Genomic DNA, 11,757 nt, shown 5'->3' on the forward strand with positions numbered 1-11,757 from the left:
ATCCTATATCGGTGTGCAGCAAGCGTTCAGATTTGTAGAAAACCTAACCAACCAGAAACTCAATCTCCCCAAGGTCAATTTATTGCTGTCCGGATGCTCTTATAGCTGAAGAGAAGCAGAAAAAAAAAACGTATTACAAGCTTCCTCCGGATAAACTAATCCCATCTGAATAAGGTTACAGTTTTACAGCTTTACTGTTCTATTATTTTGTTTCAGAAATGGCTCAAACCAGAATATGACATATCTGGTGCTGTTAACATCTAATGAGTATTACAAGAGCAGCAAGTTTATAACAAGTCTAGCACTAAAAGACTGCGATATACAGTCAACCCCCGATAATTTGCAGAATCTGAGGGGTTCTCGTTTGGAACCTAACTAACAGCAAGTTGCGGATTATCTTAAAATTCGTGGGAATCCGCAGCGGGACTGAACGTTCAGGAACGATAGGAATAACATTTTAAACTCTGTTTTCACTAACAAATTTCATAAAAAATTTTTTTTGCACATTAGCATATTTAAGAGAAAACATCTAGATGAATTCACTAAGGAATTTATGAAATTTGTCTTAGAAGGTAACACCCACAAGTTCCGGGGGACCCACTGTATGTTAAAACCAGATTACAATATTTTAAAGGGATTTTAAAATTTGTTTTACATTTGTTATATAAATAAAAAAAAGAAGAAAAAATAATTAAATAAATAAGTCACTATTTTCCATTATGCTTCAAAACAGAACAAAGATTCGGATGCATCAACAACTATTATCAATAGAACAGGACGACAAATGTCTGATCATGAAAAGGAACTGTACCGGTACATGGACGATACGATAATGGTGTAAAAGAGAGCAATGAATAATATCATTAACACGTTTACTACTACGCTCTTGTGGAATTGTTTGGGAACGCTCAGTCCTGTGATCTCCGAAGTGGAAGATTTGTCGCTTTTTTTGTTTTTGATTCTATTAAGCCCTCATTTCAACAACAAACAAATCAATCTATAAGACACTGAGAATAAAGGCATAAATAGTACAAGTTGTCCACAGGGGTTGGAGTCTTACAGTCAACTTGTAGTAAACTCTTAGGTCAGATACATAAGGACATATCCGAGCTGGGTATAACGTGTATCTGAGCTGGCGTATGACTGCGCACTGGGAGTTACTATTACAGGAATGTCCGGTTGACTCGAAGCATATATGTGACTAAATAACAAAAGAATAATGAAAATGATATTCCCTACAGCATTTCCATGCATTTCCTGATAAAGCCTCAATTCCATGAAGCAGGTTGTTAATGTCAGTAATTTCCTCTCTACCCTATAATCTAATACTTCACTACTGTTGAGGCACTTTAGTAGCGTAGTGAATAATCTGCACCCGGCCTAATATCACCAACAACTAGCCTGAGACCTAGAGAAATAATGCCCAAAACATTTCATCCATTCCTCAGGGGGGGTCATTATTATAATATCGAGATGCTAGTTTAATCGAAAAACCTTAATTAAAACCATGAGTGAAGCCCAACAAATGTGAAGTAACATTAAATAAAACCGAATGAGGTAACGGAGGAAAACTATACGTGCTTCCTGCAGTCAGTGTAAGAGGAGATCAGTTACTCATTACTGAGCTCTATATACTGAGTCATAGTGGGTAGCTTCAGATCACTCTGACGCATATCACAGATAATAAACCCCTTGTGAAAAGGAACACAGGGAAGTAATGAAGTTCAAAAATAAAAATGGACTTCAAATTTCTACGTTTTTATACTCCAAGTTACAATAATGTGATAAGCAACCGAAAGTACTGTTCTCGCAAATCACCTCGACCTACATAAAGACCCGTGAGTGCACTTGAGGTGTGGCAAACTGATTATTGAAAATGATGCTACACAACAGTCAGACCATTTTATAGCATTATTGTTATAATAGAGTTAAACAGACGAACAACTGTTTAACGCGACGCAAAATGTGCATCTGTGGTGGCAACGTTGCCAACAAGAAAATACTAGCGAACAAATAAAATAAAAAAATCTGGCTACTTCATCCACAAAACCAGCTCTTCAACATGTATACTACTGATACATACAGTTGACTAGAAGCTACAGGAAGCAATGTCTGAAGCAAATGCCTAAAAAGTGCAAAAAATGCCTAAAAAGTTTTCAGGTGGCTCCTCTCCAAATGTACAGAAAGATAAAAAAAAAAAAAAAAGGATGAATTCTGCTGCCGAGATCATGAGCTGCATATTCAATAAGGTTTAATGAACCCATTCCAAAAGAAGTAATTCAAACCCAAGCCATAAATCTACCCCCATCTGGCTTGATCATTAGGCTTGTATGTTTCGGATCGTGAGCAGATCCTTTCTTTCTCCACACTTTCCAACCTTCCATCACTTTGGAAGGTTCCATACTTTGTGTGATGCATCGCTTTATGTAACTAAATTCTAATTTGGGTTTTCTGATTTTCACTGATCATGACTGGTACCTTCATTCCCTGCTGCTACAAAATCTTTGGAAGGGACTGATTTCATGGTCTTGCCTTTGAGTAAACTGGTGTACAAGTTTACTGTTCAAGGTAACTGTTGATGCTCTGCGAACATGTGACACGGAGCTGTGATCTTGACAATGGAGGGAAATAAATTGACTGCATGTCCCCAAGAGACAAATTCTAAACTATATACACACACAGAGAGAGAGAGAGAGAGAGAGAGAGAGAGAGAGAGAGAGAGAGAGAGAGAGAATAAGTGACTTTTTTACTTTGCTAGCATGAACATTCATTTAAGACATGCTTAAAAGCATAGGAGGGTTTGAAGGGTTCAATTAGTTAAAAATAAAATACATGAGTAATGAGATGATCAGGTGGCCATAGACTAAAACCAGCTCAGATGCAACAAACTATCATATTCCAAATTTAGGCATGAAAGCAGTTTACACCATTGTGACTGGACGGAGTGAACAACCGATCCTTTGTAGATCCGAGAATATTTTAGCGTTACTCAGCTCAGAAGACGTTTAGCAAAAAAAACTCTTGAAATCCAGCTTTTGGCGAATGAGAGGCGTGTCATTTTTCTATTTTTAACTCGAATACATCAGGTGATAGCAAGTCATTTGGAGCAACTGCTTCAGAAAAGCCATGTAAAGGGGCAGCCAGCAAAGCAGAGGCTGTATGACATGATTCCTTGACGGCACACAGCATGAGCCAGTTATCTAGCTTTAACCAAAACATTTGGTCCCAAGCACAAATTAAAGACAAAACTATACAATCATTAGCATCTAAAGTGACATATAAAACAATGTTATTGTGTAAACCTCATACAGCTGAATTGTACAAAAAGATCCAGACTCATGCAGCAAATGACGCAACATGTACCTTAATTCTAGGGCTGAAACGATTGAATGAATCAAGGCGAATTCTGTTTTGACGACGCACTGAGCACTGTGTTTCCCCACAGACTATTATTACTGACGCACCACCTGCTAAACTCTGGACAGGTAAACACAAGGTGCTGCAGAATGGGAGAAAAAAAAAAAAAACGAAGAAAGGAGAAAAAAAAAAAACGAGGGCTGTGGAAAAGATTCAGCAATTTTAGCAAACAAAAAAAGAGTGAACTGCTCTAAAAAAGGACACAAATTACTTATATTAGGGGACCCGTCTCATTTTCTCCTGAATATTTAGTACAGATTTAACACTCTACTTCATCAGATTACTCAATTAATCGATGGAATAATTGCTAGCGCTTTTTACAATAGACATCATCTCAGAGCAGCTCTACAGAGATAAGGTCGTATAAAGGAATGTGTACGTTTATTGCCCAGGAGTTTGTTCCTTCGAATTGTTTATCCTGTCCTGTAACTGTCACAAGGGGAAAAAAACTCCCTACTTTCCCCAGACCTACAACAGAATGTGCAAATAAACCGTGTAAAAGCCTTCAAGCCGGGCCTGCCTTATCAGTGATGTCAGTAAATAATGGCACTCCCTGAATGGGAGTGTCAAAAACCGTGTTCCACTTCTCATGTGCGCACTTACAACGTAACCTGGAAAAAACGTCAAAAAAAAAAAACCTTTGCATGATTATGATGAGCAGTTTTGTTCGACACGTCCACACAAACCGAGTAAAGCCGCTTAACGCTGCAGGAGCGAACAGAGCGGGTTCTCGAGTCCAACACATGGCCGAGAGAGAGCTTAAACCTTGTATGCGAATACACACACACACACACACACACACACACACACACACACACACACACACACACACAGTGGATACCACAAGAAAGCACTTTCCCCGTGCTGGTAATAGAACACAAAGCAAAAAGATTAAGGTTCAGAAGCCACAGGCAATGCCTTACTCAGTACACTCAGCATGAGTGTGTGAACAAGTACAGACAAGAACCCAGGAATCAGATAATGATTTAGGATGCTTTCACACTTGGCCTCAAGTTTTTCTCAACTGCAGGGCATGCTTTAGATGTAATCCTGTGAGATGCAGTGTCTTAAAAGAAGCTTTGGCTGCATGTTCAAGATTAAAAAAGAAATTCAGAAAAGAGCCAAGCGTATTAAACAAAATCTGGGGTTCACGCGAGTGTTTTTCCGTTATGCGATGTAACCTAGTGCTTGACGCATAGCAGTGTACCCAAGAACTAATTTCTGTATACTCTGGTCACTGTTCAAGTTTGGAGACAAGAAAACTTCTATCCATCCAGCGGTCGGGATTAAAAACTCAAAACGAAACAACTACCTACACCTGTAGCTAAACATGGAGGAGTCCATGAGGCTGTAAACCATTATCTGGGTGAAAATCACATAATATTGAGACCCAAAATAACGTATGCTGCTTTCATTCCACTTTTCGCTGTAAAAATAAAAATAAACCAAAGCCAACGTGGTTAGATTTTGACTTTGAAGCTAGACAGCACAACACAGGCCTCCAATATACATCATGCTATTATGTAATCTAAGCCATAGTCTTAATCTCCTTAATACCGCTGCCAGCCACATGTGCTCTGTAGACAGTCACTCAGTTTTTAATCCCGAACCAGCTTTGCGTGCGAGTTTAAAGACCCTCCGAGACTGCAGATTTACTGTCACTCTGGTATTACAGCTGTTCTGCGCTTCTGAAAACCGAGACCCTGTATAACAAACGGAATCCTTCGTTTCACAGCACTCATCCGGCTATAAATATCGTTTGCATTTCGATCGGACGGCCAGTGCCGACGGAGGAGCGGCTTCGAAAACGCCTGCGTTCGTAAATGGAAAGACAGGGCGCGAACGCAAGGCTTTCGCACGTAACCCCGTGAATTAAGCTGCCGTTCTCGCAGCGCTGCAGAATCGCCGTGGCATCCTGCCCCTACTGCCAATCAGAGCCAAAGAAAGTGGTAGGGGGACTTCCTTCCGAGTCCATTCAGACCACAAAAGCCACCTGCTGTGCCTGTCAAAAGCTAGAGCGATGGGGGAGAAGGAGGAACACGAGACGGAAGATGAGAAAAAGTTTTTATATATAAATAAAAAAAAAAAGAAGAAGAAAGGAACCATAACATTTCTATAGTAAACAGCAATATAGTAAAGCATTATAGTAAAGCACACTTGACAACAACATCTCAATCTCTGGTACACTAGATTACAAACTTCAGCCTACAACTCGAGAGGATTTTTTTTTAAAGCACAAAACAAACCTGGAACAAAGTGCTAGTTTAAGTGTCTCAGTGCCAGAGGAGAGGAGAGCCATGAAGTATACCTACCTCTTACCCTGATTAAAGGTGGTACCAGTCATGTTAAACGAAACTCTGTGTACAATTTGAAGCTCTTATCATTCTTGCTGATTACAGCCCAACTCTAATCACCATTAATCTGATTTATTGTATAGTACAGGCTTGTACAGGCTTTCATACTCCAAATTATAGATACAATGCTCATCCATTCTTGGAAAAGCTTTTTGTTTGAGATGATAGTGAGATGATAGTAAGATGATTCAACCACCACTAAGCCTCCAGTCCTTAATAAATCCAGCACTTGCTTGTATCTTATCGGATTCAAAGTGAATTCAATTTAATTTTACCCATGCAGCGCTTGTTAACAACGGTTCTGATACCAACCCTGCATCTTAGTCCAGTGGTGTCCAATCCACTTTTCCACAAAGGGGCAGGTGTGGGTGCAGGTTTTCATTCCAACCAAGCAAGTCCACACCAAACTCTACCTGTTTAACTCTAATGAGGTTCATTTTCAATTATTCCCCCTATACTGCCCACTTGTACATACAAATGTTGTCTATATCTCTTCATAGGTGCAAACGCTTGGCAACAATGCTCCTTCCGATTATGATTCTGATGAAGTTAGAATGTAAACGTTCAGGGCCTAGAAGTTTGGTCGTTATAAGATTATCCCTAACGAGATGGTAAGCCGGTACGAAGAAGCAACCTTGAGATGAATCAGACTCAAATGTAAACCCAGTCTCATCTGGGTGCCACCGAATGGCCATTCATTAGAGTTTTTTTTCATCGTTGATGTGTACTGTTGAGTGTTTTTTCTTTCTAATCCAGTGAATGAAAAATGGAGTCAAACTGAATCTGTTAGAGGTGCAGAGAATTGGGAGGACAGTCTTCCAGTGTACTGCTTGTCTAACAACAGAAACAAAGTATCCTGCTGTAAGGTTGTCCTCCTGGAGTCTTCGTGTTTAACAGGCGGACAAAGCATTCAATGTTTTGTGTGTGTGTGGGGAATGTATGAAATCTCTGGCATTGAGCAACATTACTGCTACAAATCTGGACCTGAAGGGTGAATCTTGAGGAAACCCTCTTGGGAAATGGAGCCAGGCCTGAAAATGACATGAGGTTTTTAAAGCTGAGAAAGGCACTAAACTAAAAGTGGAGTGCTGTCCCAGGCCTTGTGGTTTACTAGGCCACGGAAATAAAAAAAAATTGAAAATAAAAACTGAGAAAGAAATATAAAGAATGAAAATATGAGAAAGCCACGTTTCATTCCAGATAGCTGAACGCCGTGTGCCTCAACTAATTTCTTCCCCCTCTCTCCAAGCACTTTCGACACACCGTGGAACATGTAATCACAAAATATTACTAATTTATCAAATCTATTACAAAATTAAAAAAAAAAAAAAAAAAGAGTATTAACTCGTAAAAAAAATAAACAAATAAAAACAGGGAAATCTCAAAAGACTTTAATAGCCCAATCCAATTTCCAGTCTTCTTACCTTCACGCAAACGTGTCTTCCTTTATTTTCATACGTCTCCAACGACTTCCACACACTCGGGACACTCAGGATATGGAGGGGAGGGGAAAAAAACAGGGAAAAAGTGCAACTTGCTTTGCTAGACAATTAAAATCCCAGCCAGGCGCCGTGTCTCTCCCATGCTTCACATAATAATCAACCCCAAACTGACTGTTATTGTTCCTGCTTATGGGATCCGTTATATAAATCCGGTCGCGTCACTAACACAAGAGGAGAAATGGAGACCAAACAGAGATAGAGAGGGGGGAAAAAAAAACCTTTAAACCGGAACCGGTAGAGATCGCATGGCTACGCGAGGATGACAAAAAGGCAGACTGGTGAACTGGGAGCTCTTCCCACAACCCGGACGCCTCTTTTTTTTCTTTTTCCCTTTTCCTTTTTTTTCTCCCACTGGCCCGCTTGAATCAACTTGCACCGATGGCTGAGAGCCAAACCGCTCCCTGTCCCCTTGCAGGAGTGTGCTACTTCGCCTGTGAAATAATGGCTTCTAGCACGCACGCTAGCGCACTTTATATTCTTTATGATGGAATTTGGGACCGAGCCAGTACATCCAAACAATATGGCCGCCTCGGGAATCTCTTCCGGGGAGTGTGTGTTTGTGAGTGTGAGTGTGAGTGAGAGAGAGAGAGAGAGAATTTGTCAGCAAAAATTGTACAAGCGCTAATTTAGCAATTTTTTGTCGCTTTATTCAAACGAAGAGTATTTTAACGCGGGGAAAATACCAGTAAATTGTTGAATTAGGCTTTTGTCGCCCCCTGGCTGTGGGTCCTATTTAATGAAATAGCTTTTTCCTGGTTTGAAATATCTTTTAGACACAGAGCGACATTTGTGTTTACACACTGTTCAACATGGCACCTCAAATTACTGTTCATGGATACATCCTTCATAAGATAAAAAATAATGCTATATTCAATAATCGCACACATTATGCAATGTACATAATTGCGCATTTTGTGTCTGCTGAAGAACCAAATGTGATACCACCACCATCATGCTTCACAGTGACATGGTTTTCGGATTTCATGATGTGTGTTGGTTTTCCACCAAATGTAGTGCTTTGTGCTACATTTTTAGACTTTTTTTTATTTTTTTGCGTGCATTTATTGTTTTTTTCTCACCATTCTTTCTATAAAACAACTTTACCATATAATTCCACTAAAGACACTAGGGTGTAAAGAAGGCGGTAGGTGTAAGGATTTTAGTTACTGTCAGAGTAACTTCTTCTTCTTCTTCTTCTTCTTCTTCTTCTTCTTCGGCTGCTCCCTTTAGGGGTCAAAAAAACGGTGTCAAATCTTATGCTCAAATGGCCGGTGTGGGTGCAGTTTGCAACTAATTAAATAGGTGAATCAGGTGTTGCTTCTGTTTAATTGGAATGAAAACCTGCCCCTGCGCTGACCCTTTGTGGTTAAGATTGGACACCCGTGACCCACAGGAAATTAAGTAGCACTGGTAGTGTGTAAGGAATTGTTAGCCTGCTTGTCTGTGACCAGATGTTTCTCTAACAGAAGACATCTGATGTGATTTTGTAAACCACCATGATTGATAAATGTTCCTACTAAAGCAAGTAGATTGTTGCTTGTGATGAAATCTGTTGTTTCACCACGAGGAATGAATTACGACTAGATAGTATCCTCAGGCTAAGATGACTCGAGTTCCATCTGTCATTGAGCCTTAATTCTATTGTCACTCTTCATTACCAGGAGCATGTGACCTGAGCAATTGATCAGACCTTGAACTAAGGGGCAGAGCTAAGAGGCTGCATATTGGAGCTCTATTTATTAACTTGATTGAACTGTGAGGTTAAAGGCTGCATATTGGAACTCTATTATTTTACACTTTAATTCTGTTTCTACCAACCAATGGGATTATATCCTTCTTAGGCACCTTAAGCACACCTTCTTAAGCACCTCTTAAGCACACTATGGTGTGTTTTAGGGACCAGGTGACGCTTATTGGAAGAAGCACATGCAAGAAGAAAGAAGGAAAAAGCTTTCTGGATGTCGATGTTATTATATCACAACAGTGACATTGCTCTTTCTCTCCTTTATAGGCTCCAATCCTTTTGTAATTAGACCTAGGATGGTTATATCACTGCACCTAGACATGATTTCAGAGCTACACTGACACACTCGTTCTTAAACATAGATTTCCGGAGGGAGCTTCTTAGACATCCCTCTGGGGGGGGTTTGTAATTACTTTGGCGGCTTCGATTGTGTTAAATGGCAAGCTGTAATCAATAAACAACCTCAATTCACGCACCAACAACACACTTTCTCCAGATGTGTAAGAACAATGTACATCATCAGAGCAATGTCATCATCTGAAGATGTGTTTAGAGACAGTCCGTGGTTCCCTTGCCTGTTGAAGCGTTTAATAACAGTGGAGGTCATCACAATTCAAGTAATCAGTAATCGTTCTAGCAGGAGAGAGAAGGTTTTGGGATTTGGATTGATGGGAGTGCTCTTTAAGAATAACGGCTTGTCTGACAGGCTCATGTAAAGGTTAGAAGTGTCAGATTTGTTTGTCATGTAGCATTGAACCAAACCATCACGGCTACATGTTATGAATGTAATTACTGAATTAATTTTTAATTATTAACAAATAGGAGATTATTGCAGACTTAAGTAATTGTATGTTATGGCTCCAAATACTGATTTTAATTCACATAGAAAGGTTGGACAAATATTTGGACACTGTTTATTGTTGTCAGTGGGGCTAAAAAGAATAGTTTGATTTTGTGATATAAATATGCTTTTTCCTACATGGCATTGCACTCACTATCAATTCCCACTGTTAGCCGAAGGAACAGATAGGTTGTATTGCGAATCACATTGTAATTCAACACGGCCTATCACAGCAGGAAGCCGTTGGTTCGAAATCAAATGACATTAGAAACGACATTGATTTTTTTTTTAAAAAGCACACAGAATAAATAATTAAATAAATAAATAATAATGTCTTACTGGGGTGGTGGGAGGGGTAGTCATGAATCAAATCAGGATGGCATTAGCACTTCAGCCATCAGAATTAATTGTGTATAATTTTTTATTTTATATTAAGTGACTACTTTTCAAAACTATATAGGACTGTGGTGAGACCTGAGATGTTGTATGGATTAGAGACAGTGGCATTGAGTAAAAGACAGGAGGTGGAGCTGGAGGCAGCAGAGCTGAAGATGTTGAGGTTTTCGTTGGGAGTGACGACGATGGACAAGATTAGAAATGTTAAAGAGGGACAGCGCATGTGGGATGTTTTGGTGACAAGGTGAGGGAGGCAAGATTAAGATGGGTTGGACATGTGCAGAGGAGGGACATGAGTTATATTGGTAGGAGAATGCTGAGGATGGAGCCACCGGGAAGGAGGAAAAGAGGAAGACCAAGGAGGAGGTTCATGGATGTGGTGAGGAAGACATGCAGGTAGTTGGTGTAAAAGAGGCAGATGTAGAGGACAGAGTGGTATGGAGACGGATGATTTGCTGTGGCGACCCCTTATAAAGAAAAAGAAGAAGTTTTCAAAACTATGTACAGTGCTTGTGAACAGTTTGGAAACACCTAGTCGTTTATCATTTTTAAAACACGTGCATTTGTCCTTTGTTTACATGCAACAAACTATGTAAAAGTCAAAAACACATCAGAAATGGACATTGAATGACTGAAAAGTTCTGTGTATAGATGAATCCAAATTAAAAAAATTTGCCTCTGAATGAGGAACTTATAACTTAAGACATAGAACAGGAGAGAAGATGTTGCCAGACTGCCACATACCCACAGTCAAACATACAGGTGAAAGCTTAATGGTTTGGGGTTGTTTTGGAGCAGGGAAGGTTAGAGACTTATTTCAGGTGAATGAATATTGAACCAACCTGGCTACCATTCCACAGTTCAACACCATGCAATGTGTGACATAAAATTCTAGAAGACCGTGTGCAGAATATATAATATATATAACTAAATGTTCATAGATTGAGCATAGAACAGCACGATTGCTGTTGCCACTTGTTGCAGTTTCCATTTTTCACAAAAATACCATCTAGATGTGCAAATCAAAAGGGGTAATCAACACTTTGATGTTAAATATATGTAGTTGTGAATAAGGAGTTTCTAAAGATATGTATTTACTAAATGGCTGATATACATGGTTCGTCTTTGCCCCACCTACCCCTAGGCAGAAACCGCTACAGCATTTCAGCTGATCCCTGTGCCCACTTTTAAGTTTACTAAAGAATTCACTAATTTTATGCTGCTACCCTCACAGCTTTATCAAGTGCCTTACATGCTTGCTAGACCTGCTAGACATAATGACGAAGACACCCACTGAGAAACGCTAGACTACATAGCCTGAGAAATGTCTAGAGACTGATTAAAGTCTGCTGTCTTGCCTTCCTAAGGAGCTTTTTTTTATGTTTCTAAATAAAACTTGTGTACTCACCCAGTTGTGTCATCTCTGTCATGATTTCAGCATGTTGGCGGATACATAGAACAGACTCGGCCAGCTGGGACCACTAGAAATGCTGAAGAAAGAGC

At 39.7% G+C, this 11,757-nt stretch overlaps 1 protein-coding gene across 1 annotated transcript in view; it reads right to left on the bottom strand.

Moving 5' to 3' along the window:
• Positions 1-7,684, bottom strand: part of yes1 (YES proto-oncogene 1, Src family tyrosine kinase) — a 31,638-nt gene extending 23,954 nt beyond the window's left edge. Inside the window, exon 1 of the mRNA XM_046851283.1 lies at positions 7,196-7,684. The gene's annotated coding sequence lies outside the window, so the exon portion shown is untranslated. The remainder of the gene's footprint in view (positions 1-7,195) is intronic.
• Between the last annotated feature and the right edge of the window lie 4,073 nt (positions 7,685-11,757).

This window comes from Silurus meridionalis, chromosome 6 (genome assembly GCF_014805685.1).
Source record: "Silurus meridionalis isolate SWU-2019-XX chromosome 6, ASM1480568v1, whole genome shotgun sequence".
NCBI lineage: Eukaryota > Metazoa > Chordata > Actinopteri > Siluriformes > Siluridae > Silurus > Silurus meridionalis.